We start from the raw sequence: 18416 nt of genomic DNA, 5'->3' as shown, positions 1-18416 counted from the left end.
TTCCAATTAAATGCATTTGCGACACCACTTACATTCCTCGTCGACTGGCAGCACGGACATTTTCATTCCTCTGGATAATTTTTTTTTTAGTAAATGCGCTTATATAAAAGTAACGAAGCTAAACGCGAAATATGTGTAGCTGAGTCGATCATGCATTGTAAGAATGTGAGAAATCGCAAATGGCTGCAGTGGTGAACGGCGAGTACCGCAGTGCAACCTAAGCACAGCAGCCACACATTGTTTGCCAGGCTTTGTCGCTATGCACGAGAAAAAGCTGGGGTGTCGATTGCATTGGTTACACGATACATTTTTCACCGCTCGTCGCTCTCCCGCCCGGTCTCTGGATCCGCACAGTGCGGATCGTGTGGCCCGCGCTACAAGCACTCGTGTAAACGGAGTAGCATGCGTTAGGCGGACAGGTGCAAAGGACGGCGCGATGGACGCCCGCCTGAGCAGACGACAGCAACGAGTACGGCTGTGCCAGTCAGCCAAACACCACCTGAGATAGAAGTTAAGCATCCAAATTGTGCTTCACTTTGATGCGGTCACTGTCCTACGCTCTGAATGTGGCTATGGGTAGGCGTTATAGCCATGGCCGAGATTTTGTACGGACTGCCTCATGGTGCACAAAAAGAAAATTCCGCTGCAGCAGAATTTTCGTTACGTAGAAGATATCGGATCGAGACTCTTTTGCGGAGGGTCATGAAGCAGGATGCGCGCTCAATTCAAGAGGGAAACCAGATCTGCCAGCACTCCTTCAAGAGAAAGGAGGATATGCAAAACAAAGCAGATGCAATGCAAACAAAATGTGTTTTGTCCGTGGCCAGAACTGCTGCCACCAATCTTCACGTAATCGATTATTTTTAAACTCTGCATTGATCACATAAGGTTTGACAACGTACACATTTGGGCCAACAAAAACCACACCTCTTGGCGACCGCTCTCCAGAAATTCATTTCCATTCATGAAGAGACCTTGGCTTTTATACCAATCTCTCAATTCTGGCACAGCACATCATCATAAGAGACGCATGGAGAGAATGCGTTCTTTAGCATTCAAGATATGAATTATACTCAACTGAAATAGATGAAAGAAAAGGAGGCTACAACTGAAAGTGCATACTGTGGACTGAGGGATGTCTAACACTGGCGTGAAGACGCAAACCACGCGAATGCATTTAATTGGAACGGTCTTTTTCTTTACAAAACAGTTCCCAATTTCCGACCATAGATCATTACTGTTGTTTAGCGAAGCTCAGAAAAGAAAAAAAGACGTGTTACTGTATACTTTTTTGTTACTAGAGATGTCCTTTGCGCAGTAGCCACCACGCTCTGGAAACACAATGTTTGACATTTTCTGCTTTTGTTGTAATAAAAATGATGCAACATGTTTTTTCATAATATCATTCTGCAGTCCTTTGAGAACATTTTGGGGGACTTTGAACAAAATTGAGATTGGGTTTTTTTATTATAGATTTTTTAATGGAGGAGCACTTTTCTCTTTTTGGTGTTTCGAGCATAAAAATTTACTACTTTGAATATTATTAGAGAAATACAAATGCAGAGGTTCATTATTCACATAAAGGCCTATTCATACTGCAAATATGAACAAGCTAAGATGTTCACAGAAGTAGCCATAGCGTCCCAAATTTGACTGATTTTCAAAAACGCAGCGTTTTTCGTGAATTTTTAAAAATACATAATTTACTCAGAATTCCATGAAATGATAAGAGCTATTTCTTCTTTACTTCTACTTCCGCCAAAAAGAAAGATATTTGTAATATATAGCTTGAGTAGCTGCCAGCATGGTTCCTAAGTTACGAAAACGCATTCTTCGTAAAATGGTCGTCGTCAACCGGCGACACTTGTCGAATTTTCCTGTGTTGAAAAAAATTTTTATTTGAAAACGAACTGCGATTTCGTGCTGTGCAGTCATATGTGCACAACATACAAAATTATCAGGAAAATCGGAAACATCAAATATACACACTTTTTCGATCTTTCGTGGAATCGACCTCCTGCAATTCATTTACTGTGATTTCATTACTGCCAAGTCTGATTACATTATATAAGTTTGGTGCAACGTAACAACTTTCTTTATTATTTCGACCTGGCATTTATTTTTTGTTCTGATTTTTGCTGAGTGTTCTAGAGACTGTAGCCACCGTAAACAAATATTCTCCCTCTAAATCCCACTGCCGTAATTCTTTCTCTCCAATGCTACAGATTAAAAATGACGTGTCCCTTGTCTCAAAAAGGATTTGTAAGTTCTAAAGCAACTGCATAGCAATAATAGAGTACAGCTAGAAGTAAAACATTCTCCTCAAGTCGCATATGTTCATTGTAAGTGGCCTTGGCAGCACCGGAGAGACAAGAATGCTAAACCCTGTCTGCTTCGTTCGGCTACACAACAGGCCGATAACGGCATTACTCCGCCGGAACATGCTGCTTGGTGTTTGGACGTGCGCAAGTTTCATGAAATCTACGGATCTACGGAACGGGCAATTGTCGCCGAAGGTGCATGGACAGCGAAAGCCCTAGGATCATCGACATCAACCCAGGGAGCGGTTTCTTCGAGCCAGGATGCTATCTGCGCCGTCAGTGGGCTTAGCAGCACCGGAGAGACAAGAATGCTAAACCCTGACTTGCTGTTTGCACAGGTTGGTGCGAAACGTTACTCTGACTATTCGAGATGACTGTCGTTGTCTTGTGGTGCTGCCGAGCCCACAGGCAATCAGTGTACTTGTTTCCGAGTGTTGGGAGGTGATATTGTTATTACTAGCGTGTAGCGGAGACGTGGAAACAAACCCTGGCCCTGAAACGCAGGAGCTGCTCTTGCAGCCGATAGAGGGGCAAAGGGAAATCAAAGCAGAAATAGCAGAAATGAAACAAAAAATTGTTAGTGCCGAAATGGCTTTATCCCAGATACCTGCACTGGTAAAAAGGGTAGAGGTGACTGAAACAGAATTATTAACTCTGCGATCCACAGTGGCGAAACTGATGAAAAAGGTTGACCAAATAGAGAATCACAGTAGAAGTAATAATACTGTAATCAGAGGCATTCCAGATGCGCAGAATGAGACAGAGCAAACTTTGAAGAAGGAAGTTGTAGTGGGAATTCTGCAGGGAAAACTGAATCTATCAGTTACAAGTGTCGAACGTATACATCGAATTGGAAAACCTTCTTCAAACGGACCAAGACCCATCATTCTGCGCCTGGGAAGCCTCACAGAAAAAAAGGACGTACTACGCAATCGCAATAAGCTCAAGGGCACGAATATTTTCATCAATGAGGACTTTTCGCATGATGTAAGAAGGAAAAGACAATGCCTGTGGAACAGCGCATTAGAAAACAGAAAAAAATCACAGCATATCCACGGAGTGAATGATGATGAGTGGGCGAAGCTGCGGAGGCACATCGGTAAACCGTGAATCTTCCGTGAATTCTGCCCAGTACATCATCACCGACGTGAGATCGGGCGCGTTTATACTAAAGGTTCGATGAGTTATGACGACTTGCAGCTCATTTTAATTTTACATATACGCTGTGAATTATCATTGTTCAGAAAACCATTGCTTTAGAAAACATCTGCCGTCTTTCGTTAAGCAGCTGGCGTCTTTTCGTTTTGCTTTAGAAACATCTGGCGTTCTTTCGTTTTGCTTTTAGAAAACATCTGGCGTCTTTCGTTGGTTTATTTCATCAATCAACGGCGTTTTGAACAAAATTTTTATTGTTTAATCACGCACAGGAGAAATCTCACCAGGCACTACCTTGGAGGTAAACAATGGCTGCTAATGGGAATGAGACACAGAAGAAGTCGGCTTTTAGCTAACACTTACACTTGTACTTCTACTAACGTTTCCTACTGGAACATACCAATGGCTGCTAATGGGGAATGAGAGACAGAAGAATTTGGCTTTTAGTTAACGCGCACGCTGCGAATTTTTTATTGTTCAACAACGCACAGAAAAAATCTCCCACCGGCACCACCTTGGAGGTCAAGATCTGGTACTAGCGTTACGACTGGTTACGCACTACTACGAGGGACGAACGGGTGCTGCCTTAAGGAGCTTCGCCCCTAAAAGAAAAGAGAAGGTTGCACTTCTGTATGATAAAATGAAGATAAACGGAGTGATGTACGCATTGGATGAAGCCACAAATCAACGCTATCGGGTGACTGACAGCTCGTCTAATACGGCTGCAAGAACCACTGCTTCCTTAAATGACTGACATACGCATCCGGGCAAGCTTCGGCTACTGAACGTCAATGCCCGTAGCCTTGTTAATAAGGCTTTAGAACTGGAGCGCGTTTTATTTGAGCATCACCCAGATATTGTATTTGTAACAGAAACTTCGCTACATGACAGCGCCCGAGATTGTGAAATATGCCCTCCAGGATATAACGTGATCAGAAATGACCGTAGTAGCAGGGGTGGGGGCGTTGCCATCTTTCTGAAATGCAGCCTCAAATACACGGTCCTTTACAAACCGTCGGACATTGAAGCAATATGTTGCAAAATTCTTGGCCGCCCCGACTTGATTGTGGGATGCGTATATCGTGCTCCGGGAAGTACTGCCGCCAGTGTTGATGCACTGAATAAGAAACTGCATGACTTACGCGTTCAGAACAAAAATGTTATCATAGCGGGGAATTTTAATGTTCCAGACGTTGAATGGGACGAAATGGAAACGGGTACGCGAGACCGTGATGCAGGCGCAGCAATTATAGATATGTGCTTTTCACATGGGCTTACACAAGTAGTACGGGACTTTACTAGGGTCTGTGGTAATAGCAAATCTGTTCTTGACCTCTTCTTTTTAAGCCATAGCATTGTATCGAGATACTATAGAGTTGATATTCTGCCCGGGATCTCGGATCAGACGATTGTAAGATTGTCTTTAAATATAGGTTCCTTTTCAAGGGTCCCTAGACATGTTTCATATTATGGACAGTTCAACGAAGCTGATGATACTTCAATAATAGATGAACTGGCCTTTTGTTTTGAGAAGTTTGAAAAATTTAGTCAAGATGAATCTGCGCATATCGATGAGTTGTGGTTAAACTTTAAGAGAATGGTTCATAAATGTATAAGGGGCTATGTTCCTCTCAAATGTAAATCAAAACGGGTGCACAGCCCATGGATTACGAGAGAGATCATACAACTGAAAAGAAAAGTGGCAAGGCGTAGGGCACTTTATAAGCGTACACGCGATTCCGCTGTCCATGATGACATGTCAAACTTAAGTAAACAGTTAAATAATGATGAAGGAATCTAAGGACAAGTATTATGGTGTCACTATGGATACATTTCTACGCGAATCACCTCAAAAGTTTTGGAGGCACCTGGCTCCAACTAAGAAGGCAGTCACTAAAATATGCACAGAACAAGGAACTATTGAGGATAAATGTGATATAGCAGACGCCTTCAATGACTTTGTTGCTAGTGTCTTCACCAATGATGATGGAAAGCAGTCAAAATTTGAGGTACACCAACAGCTTCCAGTTGCAAAGAAATTGCGGTTAACATAGAAGGAGTATTATATTTGCTGCTGAACCCAAATACAAAGAAATCGGCAGGTCCTGATGAGATACCAAATTTGTTTTAAAAAGGTATGCTGAATGGACTGCGAAGTACCTCTTCATTATCTTCACAAAGTCACTACGGTCAGGTACACTTCCTGAAGAATGGAAAATGAGTAAAGTTATACCCGTATTTAAAGACGGTGACACCACGTCTGCTGCCAATTATAGGCCCATTGCGCTAACGTCAGGCTGCTGTAAGGTGTTAGAACATATTGTTTCTAAGTACATTCGGCTGTTTTTGTCACAGAACAAAATTCTTAGTAACTATCAACATGGGTTTCGCGAGGGTTTGTCAACCGTTACACAATTACTAGAAAGTGTTCACGATTTTAGTAAAGTTATTGATGGCAAGGGACAAATAGATCTCATCTTTCTCGACTTCAAGAAGGCTTTGATAAGGTTAATCATAAAAAACTGTTAATTAAATTAAAGGCTATTTTAGGAGATACAGATGTAGTCAAATGGGTGGAAGACTTTCTTACTGATCGCCGACAGTTCGTCAGTATTGATGAAAATAAGTCCGGGGTCTGTGATGTAAGATCAGGGGTGCCTCAAGGTTCAGTTCTTGGGCCTGTGTTGTTCCTGGTATACATCAACGACCTGATCGAAGAATCGGCCACAGTTACAGCGAGGTTATTCGCAGATGACTGTGTCATATATACAGAGGTGAAATCTATTAGTGACCAGATACTCTTAAATAACTTCTTAGGAAAAGTTCAACAATGAAGCGACATGTGGCAGATGTCTCTTAACCCAGCAAAGACAGTATGTATGACCATCACACACAAACATGAACCTCTGTCATTCACATACACTCTACAAGGCGAACCACTTCAACGCGTAACAGAGTACAAATATCTCGGAATTTTAATAACATCTGACCTTAGTTGGACACCACACATTAAAAAGTAGTAGGGAAAGCCAACCAGAGATTAGGTTATATTCGACGTGTCCTTAAACTGGCTTCTCCAGACACGAAATTGACTGCTTATAAAGTGCTCGTGCGGCCAATATTAGAATATGCATGTGAAGTGTGGGATCCGTATTTGAAAGACTCAGAGTCAAAACTAGAGCAAGTTCAAAGACGTGCATGGCGGTTTGTTTATTGCCGATACCGTCGGCAAGACGCCGCAACACCACATTACGCGAGGGCAAACCTGCCCCTACTGAACGTCAGGAGGAAGGAGAAACGACTTAGCTTTTTCTATTTAATCATTAATGAGCTGCTACTTGTTTAGTAGGCACGTTAAGAAAAATCGATTTCACAAGAACTGCTACAAATACTCATTCTTCCTTTCGACAGCACGTGACTGGAATTGTCTCCCTGCAAACATTGTAAACGCAGGGACTCGTAATCAGTTTTCTGCACTTGCGTCCGAATATATTCAACAATAGGGCGTATATAACTGTATCGCTGTATTCTATTGTTCTGTTGACTGCTTGCTGTATGTTGATGTATTGTTACCACTCCTGTCTTGGTCCTGATGTGGACCGACAGTATCTGTAAATAAAATAATAAATAAAAATAAATAAAGTAAGTAGGTACAATCAGTAATCTTGTCTCTCAGGTGTAACATCGGTTCCAAAAAAATTTCGCGTATTTTCCTCACCGCGCTCCTATTCGTGGATATGCCGATGTATTTGAGCAATCGATACAATGAAGTTTAGAAACTACAAAGGAGTAAAAAATGCGAACATGCATGTCCAGTGAAGCTTTATCAAACACCACACATGGTGATGCGGTGTATGTTTTATTATTACATTAGAGTAATGGTAGTTGTTGCAAAAAAGTGCGCAACAGAGGACGCTGGGGTGTGCCGCTATATCGAAGAAGAGGATACTGAGGCGGCATAGCCGACACGCGCAAGAGGGCGGTGCGGCAGTTCGCCTTCAGCATTGGCAATAAACAGACGTCTGTCCCAGCCATTTCGCAATATTTGTGGGGCTGCGAAACACGGCACTGCTCCTCGAGAGACGCTTTCACGTCCCGGCCATGGCGAACTCGGACCAGCTGCGCAAGAAGCGTGGTGCGCTCAGGACTGGCGGTATGCGAGCCCTAACACATTTACCGGATCTGCTGCAGCAGATGGGTCTCGACCTCTCGGCAGTTAGCGTGCAAGTTAGCGGCAGTTAGCGTGCAAGGACAAGATATCAGCAATATTAGGGGCGAAGCTCCTTATAGCATACCTGGTCGGTCGTCGCTCCGTCCGGCGTTCCCCCGCCGTCGCGTCTCCCGTATCATTCAATAGATGGCACTGTGCCACATAGATGCATGCAAACTGCAGTTGAGTGACGATATACTAGATGGCGCTGTCCCATAGAGATGTGTGCAACATGACGGTTGGGTGAATGCACGCTAGATGGCGTTATAGGTACCACTGCTCTCAGATTGGCTGCTGCGCCCGTAATCTCTCATTCTCCTTGATCGTCGCCGTACGTGGAGGACGATGAGCACGATCCGTGCTGCTTGGCGGACCATGGACGACGAGGAGCGCCGGATGCGGAAGGCTTCTGCGTCTCGTGCTCATCGGCAGGATCCCAAGGTGCGAGATCGAGAGGCTGTCGCCAAGCGAGCGCAGCAGTAATGAAAGTGGCGTATCGCTTTCACTGTTGCTGGGCGAAACCACTGAACATTTCACGGTGTAACCATGATTGCTTCAGGAACTTCGCCCAAGCTCTTCATCATTCACCCGTGAATATGCTGTAATTTTTTAGACTAGACGACGCAATTCTTGCAGTAACAGATGAACGCAATCTTGAACACGAAGTCGAAATTGGACAGGATTATAGCGCCAGGGACCGGCTGCAAGAGCGCCAGCAGCCTACCAGGACGCACGCTCAAGCTTCTGTATGCGGATCGAGCAAACTAGACCTTCCGAATTCTGTTGATGCTATGGACCAGGTGAGACAGCAGCGCCAGTCACCGATTGTACTACTTAGAATACAGATACCTACATTCGACGCCAACCTGCGTGAATGGCAGGCCTTTTGGGACTATTACGACGCCACGATCCACCAGAATAACGATTTGCCGCGGATCAAAAAGTTGAAGTACTTGCTCACGTACTTGACCGGCAGCGATATGCGGTCCATCAAAGGAATCCGGTTAGCCAAACAGAATTACGACCTCGCAATCAAAACACTTACGGATCAGTTCGGACGGCGAGATCTTCTCATTAACGAAGACGTTTACCATCTTTCGGCGTTGATTCCCGCGAAGAGCTCGTCAGATGTTCCCAAACTTTGTACACTCCCCGACAATGGGCAATTCCGACTGAGCCCTTTAGAAGGCATCGTAGTATGACCGGATCAGTATGTCGTGGTGCTCAATCGTGTTATGATGATCTGCTTGCCAGACGATCTCGCTATCATGTATCCGCAGAAGATAAAGCAAGATGACCGCGCACCTAGTGCGACTGAGACTCCCGAAGAGAGAATGCGTCGAGCAAAGGACCTTTTACCCTTTTTCCCCATCCAAGTGGAAGTGAGGGAGGAAGGGCGCCTACAGCCCCGTCGCCGTCCATATGAAAGTGAAAATATGAACATGGCGACAGCGAGCATGGGCGGCGCAGAACACATTCGATCAACTGCAGCTCTTGCAAGTTCAACTGTGTCAGTCAACCAAGTCTGCCCAGTTTGCAACAGCAAAGGCCGTAGCATAATTTCCTGCAATGCCACTCTGTCAGCGGACAACAAGCGCGTGACACTTCGGAGTAATAACTGCGGTTTCTGCTGCGGTACACGCAACCACATCGCAAGGTTCCGCAAAATGTTGTAGTCTTACCTGCGCTACCTGCCGTCGCCGCCACCTGACTATTCTGTCCGAGTTGTCTAGACTAGTTGAGGGTGTACCGCCTACTGCTGAATCCATTGCGTTGGGAAAATCCTACTCTCCAAGAGGTCGAACCATGAGAACTGCCGAAAGCACTCACACTGGATGTTCGGGTGCGTTGCTGCAGATGTATGGGCAGAGTATAGAAACCGACGACTTCTCGTTCCATTACTTCTAGACAGCAGTAGCCGGCGTAGTTATATTCGCGCAAACGCGGCCAGAATACTTCAGTGTTCTGTCGTTGGAAGGCAAGAGCTTTCTCTCATCGCATTTTGGAAGCTCCAAATGACAGAGGCGACTCTGCGCCGAGCGTGCCTCCGTGCGACAGAGCAGCCAATTTAACGAGGCTGCAGTGCAACTGGAAGTATTGACGATTCCAGTGGTATGCTGTGGCAACAAGCCCACCACTAGAGCACAATGTCTTGCAGGTACTTATCAAAAAGGAATATAATGTAGCTGACGTACGTCAAGCGGATACGTGGCAAGAAGACGATATACGAGGGGCGTTCAATAAAGATTTGCCCTGACTAACTTCCTTTTATTGCAGGATGCTGAAACTGCGCATGTGTAATGACATAAGTCACTGTAGGTCACGTGCTAATTTGCAACTCTAAACTAATAACTGTCTTTCTTTTAGAGGTGCTGAAGTGGTGTGAGGTGTGATCATGGATGCAGTGGAATTCAGAGCAGCAGTCAAGTTCCCGTACTTGAAAGGCCGCACTCCGAGGGAGACGTTCGATGAGATGAAAGAGGTTTATGGGGAGGATTCCCCATCATATGATGTAGTGAATAACTGGCATCGCCAATTCAAATATCGTCTGATTTCCGTGGAAGCGGCTCCGATTGCAGGGCGACCCCACTACGCTGTCAATGAACACACCATCGAGCAAGTGAAGGCCGCCATTTTGGAAAGTCGCCGTATTAGCGTTCGAGACCTAGCCCAACATGTCAAGATTAGTGTGGGGTCCATGGAAAAAATCATTCAGGACCATCTTCATATGCGTAAGGTATCCGATCGCTGGGTTCGCCGGCTGCTCACACCTTTCCAAAAGCAGGTACGAGTCGAATGCTCCCACGCTCTTTTGACCATGTGCGATGGAAACCAGCAGGACTTTTTCAACAGACTGATTACACAGGATGAATCCTGCGTCCATCACTATGATCCGGGGACTAAAGTCCAGTCGATGCAATGGAAGCACTTGGACTCCCCGCCTCCAAAGAAAGCACGCACCCAGCCCTCGACGGGCAAGGTCATGCTCGCAGTCTTTTGGGACCAGCACGGAGTAGTCTTGATGGATTTCCTAGCAAAGGGTGCCACGATTACTGGGGCATACTATGCTTCACTGCTGCGGAAATTGCGAGAGACCATCAAAAACAAGAGACGTGACATGCTCACCAAAGGCGTCCGCCTTCTGCGAGACCATACCGCAGTTCACAACTAACATGTTGCCCAGACGGAAGCACGCTCCTGCGGCTTTGAAATTCTACTGCATTCCCCTTATTCACCCGACCTCGCACCATCGGACTTCCACCTCGTTCCAACATTGAAGTCATATTTGAAGGGCAAGCATTTTCCAGATGATCAGACTGATTTCTGAAGTTACAACGTGGCTTTTGGAGCAACCTGTCCACTTCTACAAGTGAGGTGTTTATACTTGCATAAAAAGATGGGAGAAGTGTGTGTCCCGGGGTGTCACCTATGTAGAGAAGGACTAATAAATCTGCAATGTTTCGTTGCTCTCCGTCCACAGGAAGTGGGTCAGGGGAAATCTTTATTGAACGCCCCTCGTAACCGTGCTCGTGGGATCTGACGCTTATTGAAAAATTACAGGAGGAAAAATTGGTTGCATCAACGAGAGGCTAACAGCGATCGACACTACCTTTGTATGGATGGTGCAAGGCACATTTAAGTCCCAGAGCCACTCCCCATGAAGTTCACTGTTCGTCTAAAGCAGCAATTTTTCTGCAACGGACCTCGATGTACCTTCGATGTGGTGTCTTGATGCCATCGGGATAGATGGAGCGCATTCACGGACCTTAGAGGGCAACCACCAGCAGTTTAGATCGGAGCAAGGCATTTTCAAGCGAAACAAGAATCATCAAGTTGACAATGCCGTCACCGGCGGCAGGAAGTCGGAACAGGGTGGGACGCAAGGAGGTTGAAAAAAAAACTTCTGGAGTGGAGCCGGCGCGCCGCCGCTGAAGCCGACGACCGCCATATTGCTCCAGGCAGAAAACGTGTGGCTCGTCGCTTGAGCCTGCGCGGATGTTCCACAGACGGCGAATTTCTCCACTCTTTTGGTGACAAGCGAGTGTTGTGGATGTATCATTTTTTGGACTGCGATCCACTAGATAACCACATTTACAATTTGTCGAATATTGCCAAGCTGTACACAAAAAACGGCGGGCCTGCGCGGAGCGCGCAGCACAGTAACAGCGAAAGCTGTTACTCATGATGAGTGGTTTTCAGCGCAAACAACGAATACACAGAGAAGAAGGAACACGAACACCAGCGCTGTCTCACAACTAACTTTATTAGCAACGAAATCACACATTTTATAGCACAACCTATCCCACGTGGGCACACGTCGATGATGCCATATCAGCGATACAGTACAAATTCAAAGGTGTAACTAAACATATTGTATCACGAAGCAAAACAGTTCAAGAAAGCAATCTCTCTGTCATGCAAGGTGATAGATGGCACACTTACACAACTAGGGCCTTTTTTGAAGATATAAAACGCCTCCATAATCTCCCTGGTGGCCTGGTCCGCATGCGCGAAGATACATACGGTGTGTTGAAACATCGGTGTGCATGCGTGTTCTGAGGAATGCTTAGCCAAATGAGAATACGGATTGCCCACCAGTGAGCGCTGATGTTCCATTAGTCTAATATTCAGGCAACGGCCCGTTTGGCCTATATATACGTGACCACATGAGAATGGGATTTGGTAAACAACGCCCACTCTGCATGGGACTACCGGAGATATGTGTTTCACCTTGCACGTTTTTTTATTATTAGAACCTGTTCTTTTTTCAAGCAATTTCCGATCTACGATTCCACAAATGTTCTTCATTTTGTTCGGGGCTGATAGGAGAACCTTAACGTTGAAACGTCCTGCAGATCGGAAATTGCTTGAAAAAAGAACAGGTTCTAATAATAAAAAAACGTGCAAGGTGAAACACATATCTCCGGTAGTCCCATGCAGAGTGGGCGTTGTTTACCAAATCCCATTCTCATGTGGTCACGTATATATAGGCCAAACGGGCCGTTGCCTGAATATTAGACTAATGGAACATCAGCGCTCACTGGTGGGCAATCCGTATTCTCATTTGGCTAAGCATTCCTCAGAACACGCATGCACACCGATGTTTCAACACACCGTATGTATCTTCGCGCATGCGGACCAGGCCACCAGGGAGATTATGGAGGCGTTTTATATCTTCAAAAAAGGCCCTAGTTGTGTAAGTGTGCCATCTATCACCTTGCATGACAGAGAGATTGCTTTCTTGAACTGTTTTGCTTCGTGATACAATATGTTTAGTTACACCTTTGAATTTGTACTGTATCGCTGATATGGCATCATCGACGTGTGCCCACGTGGGATAGGTTGTGCTATAAAATGTGTGATTTCGTTGCTAATAAAGTTAGTTGTGAGACAGCGCTGGTGTTCGTGTTCCTTCTTCTCTGTGTATTCGTTGTTTGCGCTGAAAACCACTCATCATGTTTAACGCAATCCAACTCGCCCAAATGTCGGTTCTTCTAAAGCTGTTACTCTGCTGTTACTGTTTCTAGAGCCCGTTCTAAACTCTCTTGGGGAAACTAATACACGTACACTTGGAAGGTACCAAATACGTCGCAAACCATATTTTTTGTGAAGTAGGGAAGCAATCACTAGGCCATTATTCGTCTTTCTGCGGATAAGCGAGGTACCCGTTACACATCTGTAAGGCATTATGTGAACTTTGTTGATCCTGCCTGTGGCTGATGATGATGAAGAATTATGGCTGGGCCTTTTGTAATGGATTTGAAGCAATTAACGATATGGTCACTCGTTGCGCAACTAGCATTGTGTGATGCCTGGTCGTTATTTTACTCTTCTGACATGCTATATTACACATTTTACGCGATTCCTTGGCCGACATGACGCCTGTAAGGATGTTTTTGCAAAGGAGTTCAAGTCAATAGCGTGGCTCTGTGGTAGAATACTCGACTGCCACGCTGAGGACCCAGCTTCAAATCCCATTTGAGCCTGTTTATTTTTATTTATTTCGTTTTTTTCTTATTTCGCGCGATAGTAGTTACAGACACCGGCGGCGGCAGCGGAAACTACGCCACTACCGTTATGATCTGATAACAGCGTTCGCTGAAAAATCAGGCTTCGCCACATTTCAAAAGAAATCAACCGGAAAAAAATTTGGCAGATCCCACGCGCTGTGGGAATCTGTTTCATGCGAAGCAGTTAGCGAGTACTTCTATGCTGTATTTTATGGCTTTGAGCAACGCGTTACGAGGTGGATCAACGTCTTGTTGTTAGTGTAGTAGCTGTGTGCACATCGTGGGCTTACCAAGCACGTCGACAACACTGGCGTTTAAAGGGTAACTTTATGGTGCAATGTAACGCCAGCCCTGACCTTAGAGTACATACGCCAGAATTACCGAAACTAAGTGCACATTATGGTGCAACCATGTGGATTTCATACGTGACTTTCGTTAATGTATTCCTCTGGGGTCCAGCAATGCTTCAATGTAGCTTGCTGAAACATAGGAATACAAATCTAATGTTTATTACACTGCAATAATAGCGGAGCCAACACTGGAACCACATACGTTAATCTGATATGACGCCGGTATCGTAGAAGTATACATACGTACTGTGCACTGTTTTCTTGCAAAATTAGATAGCCAGCACCACAACCACACTTGACGTAGGCGGCTAGGTACATAGATTCGTAGATAGAAATGCTGAATGTGCCAAAGATTCGTTCGCTAAGAAATGCTTCGCATTCAAAACTCCCAGAGAGGTGTAAGAACGCGGCTGACAAGGACTGTTATATTTAAAAATCTGTAGACGAGCGTAAACAAGAGCTGCAGCAAGCTAGCTAATTCATTTGCTTTCGTATCTTTTCTTTTGCTGTGTTTAGTTTTTAAGGGCGCGTGTTTCATATGGATAGTTTCGTGACTGTCTGCATTATGATGCATTTTGAAGATATTTTGGATTTGTAGCTTTATCTATTGACGTATAAACCACATTGTATATGCTTCTTTTTTCATTTGAAATTGCATAAAAGCCGCGGATGAATAAAAGTTTATGTACCACTTGTGCTAACTCCACCATGTGCTTCATTTCGGGAATGCTCGAAGCGAATTCTACGTGTTATCAGGCATGCTTCAGCCCGTGTATTATGGCGTAAAGAAGTGCCTTTTTCGATCTTGCAGGACAAAAAAAAATCGACCAAATAAGTGACACTAACTATCCTGATCTCACGCTGAAATGCCCCCGCGGAAGCTCACAATTACGCTGTCCGTGCTCAAGCTGCGCTGCCTCTTGCCTGGAGCAAGATGGCTGCCAACCGCTTTCCCGGGCTTCACCCGCTCGCGTGGGCGCGCATAGGGAACCAGCGCTGGAGTTTCCGCGGTGTGGGCAGTGCCGCCCTGGTGGTCAGAGCGCGCATACTCCAGCCGCTCCCGCGGACGAAAGTGGCGACTGGTTGAGGCGATGCGGGCGCGTATCGCCGAAACAAAACAAACCTTCTGGCGGTACTCTTGCGCGTTCAAGTGCCACAATACGTAGAAATGAGGGAGGACGTATTCTTTTATGTTTTTCCTTCTAAAACATGAATGGGAACGGATGCGGCGTTGCATCCCGGAGCAAGAGTTGCGGCATCCCGCAACTCTTGCTCTCCTGTCTTGTGGCGTCGGGCTGGTTTCTAAACCGAACTGCGCGTGTCTGCTAGATTTGTTCGATAGTGAGGGCCACCAGTGGAAACCAGGACAAACGAGCAGGATTTAATCGGTGTTTTGTCGTAAATAAAACATACATATTATGGAGCATGCGGCATATGTAACAATCTTTTCATCTGACCACCACCAAGCTTCTTCTGATGCCACCGCGTGCAGTGAATGTAATACGATATGGACGTATCTACATTATTTGCAAACAGTTACGCAGTAGGAAACTTGTCTGTCTACGAGATGCGTACGGGGGCAGGTTCGCCGTAGCCGCTGGACTGTTATGAGAAATACGCACGCGATGGATGCCCCCGTTGAACTTCACTTGTGCTACAGACAGGGTTCTTGTCACGAACAAAGCATCGGACTACTCGAAGCTTAGCTTTCTGGAGTCAGCCGATGCGGTAAAACTTCCTTGTGCATTGGCTGCCGCGGCGAAGAGACATCGCAATTTATGCCTCGCGGAAAAGGGTCAAATGTCTTGGATTTTTACTCGCCGTTTAATTCGCCTAACGTACTGTATTAGTTATTTCGCTTGCCTGTGTCTACTTAGAATAAACTTGTTTGATCGACATCGACAATTGCTGGCGTTTTACGTGCCAAACAAGGTATGATTATGAGGCACGCCGTAGTGTGGGAATCCGAATCATTTTGACCACATGGGGTTCTTTACTGTTCACACATAATACTCAGTACGCGGGTGTTCTTTGTATTTCAACCCCATCGAAATGCGGCCACCGTGGCCGATAATCTATCCCGCGCCCTCGAGCATAACAGCGCGACACCATACATGCTATGCTAGCACGGTAGTTTGCTTGATCAACGTCCCAGGGCTGGGCATACATACCATGGCAGAAAAACGTTGACGCAGCTACCCCTTGCCACTTACTTTCTTTTTACTGCAGTAGTGTGCTGCTGGTATCAACGCAGCACGTACTTATCAATCGAGGCTTGTGAGCCTGCACTAGCTTGACACAAATCTCAGGACGCAAACAGAAAATGGTGACGACAGAGTCGCCACCACGGCACAGCACTCTCTCTTCGACGCTGTATGCACAGACGTAGTCTGCTTTGCAGAGCTTCTCTCCGTTTTCCAGTCCTTTCATGAGAAAGTAGCCTTCAGACAAAGTTACTTTTTTCTAAACCGCAGAGCAGTATTACTGGCGCAATGGCTGCTCGAGCTGTTCGCGCCAAAATGAAGCACGCAAACGGCGCACGCGCGTGCGCTCACCGCGGTACAGCGCGGCCGCTCGTCTGAGCGCGGGCGACATGGCCTCCGAGATTAGCCGGCGACGCGGAGGCCATGCGAGCGGCCGAGTTATGTCGCGACTCCCCGCCAGGCGCCCTTTTTCGCCGCGCCACCTATCCAGCGCTGGTCTTCCATAGGAGACCTCCACTCCAGAAGTATTTTTAAACCTCCTTGGTGGGACGGCAGGCGAGCATGTCGACGCTCGTCTTGGCCGCGCGCATCTTCGTGATTGGCGGCCGCATGGTGGGGACGCCGGACTTTTGCGGCTTCTCCCAGACCGGCTACATTTATGGGCGAAGCTCCCTAAGGCGGCACCCGTTCGTCCCTCGTAGTCGTCGTCGTCGTCGTAGTAGTAGTAGTAGTAGTAGTCGTAGTCCGTAACAAGTCTTACGCTTTGACCTCCAAGGTGGTGCCGGTGGGAGATTTTTCCTGTGTGTTATTGAACAATAAAAAATTCGCAGCGTGCGCGTTAACTAAAAGCCGAATTCTTCTGTCTCTCATTCCCCATTAGCAGCCATTGGCATGTTCCAGTAGGAAACGTTAGTAGAAGTAGAAGTGTAAGTGTTAGCTAAAAGCCGACTTCTTCTGTCTCTCATTCCCATTAGCAGCCACTGTTTACCTCCAAGGTAGTGCCTGGTGAGATTTCTCCTGTGCGTGATTAAACAATAAAAATTTTGTTCAAAACGCCGTTGATTGATGAAATAAACCAACGAAAGACGCCAGATGTTTTGTAAAAAGCAAAACGAAAGAACGCCAGATGTTTCTAAAGCAAAACGAAAAGACGCCAGCTGCTTAACGAAAGACGCCAGACTTTTCTAATGCAATGGTTTTCTAAACAATGAAAATTCACAGCGTACATGTAAAATTAAAGTGAGCTGCAAGTCGTCATAACTCATCGAACCTTTAGTATAAACGCGCCCGATCTCACGTCGGTGATGATGTACTGGGCAGAATTCACGGAAGATTCACGGTTTACCGATGAACCTCCGCAGCTTCGCCCACTCATCATCATTCACTCCGTGGATATGCTGTGATTTTTTTTGTGCTACCACCACGATGAGGATCGCATCTTCGAGATTCCTCACGCCGAGTACATCTTTATCAAGCACGTCAAGAACGTCCTGCGCTCTATAAGAGGCGGTCCCAAGGACGGGAAGACGTGCGACAGCCGCAAATCAACGAGCGTAGTACGCAGGCACTGTCGGAAGCAAGGCGAGTGGCGCGAAAATCGCGTGCTATCCACCAAGTACAAAAGCCCGCTCGACTGAGTTTCGCTACGTAGCTCAGAAGAAAGACATGAAGTGCAATTGTTTTTTTGATGACGATGTCTACGAAATTGAAGACAACATGGCGCAGGTCAATGATCTGGACTTCGTGCCTCGCTTTGACCATGTTGAAATCAGCAGAGACGACACGTCCATGCTTGCGTCGGAGAACTCACATGAGACTTCCAAGCTTCTCGTCTCAACACTCGGACTGGTAGAGGGGTGCATGGAAAAAATTGCAATAATTGTTCCCGAAGGTAACGGAAAGCTTTGTTAACATGGAGGAACTGGAATCGCCGGAAGAAATGTTCCGCACAGTAAACCACCCGTTCTACAGCTTACCTAAGGTGACGGACCTTTGGAACTCGCAAGTGCTTCCCAATGAGTGCGAGATTCGCATGAACACTAACGTTGTACCTGTCTACGATAACAATGAGGATATGGTGGCTGAGAAGCCAATGGACTTGTCATATGTCAGCCTGCTGCAGTTCATCAACGATCTTAACCTCCTGGTGTTGGCGACAGAGCGAG

This window comes from Rhipicephalus sanguineus, chromosome 6 (assembly GCF_013339695.2).
Source record: "Rhipicephalus sanguineus isolate Rsan-2018 chromosome 6, BIME_Rsan_1.4, whole genome shotgun sequence".
Taxonomy (NCBI): Eukaryota; Metazoa; Arthropoda; class Arachnida; order Ixodida; family Ixodidae; genus Rhipicephalus; species Rhipicephalus sanguineus.
The sequence above is the reverse complement of the archived record's forward strand: the minus strand, read 5'-3'. Positions refer to the sequence as shown.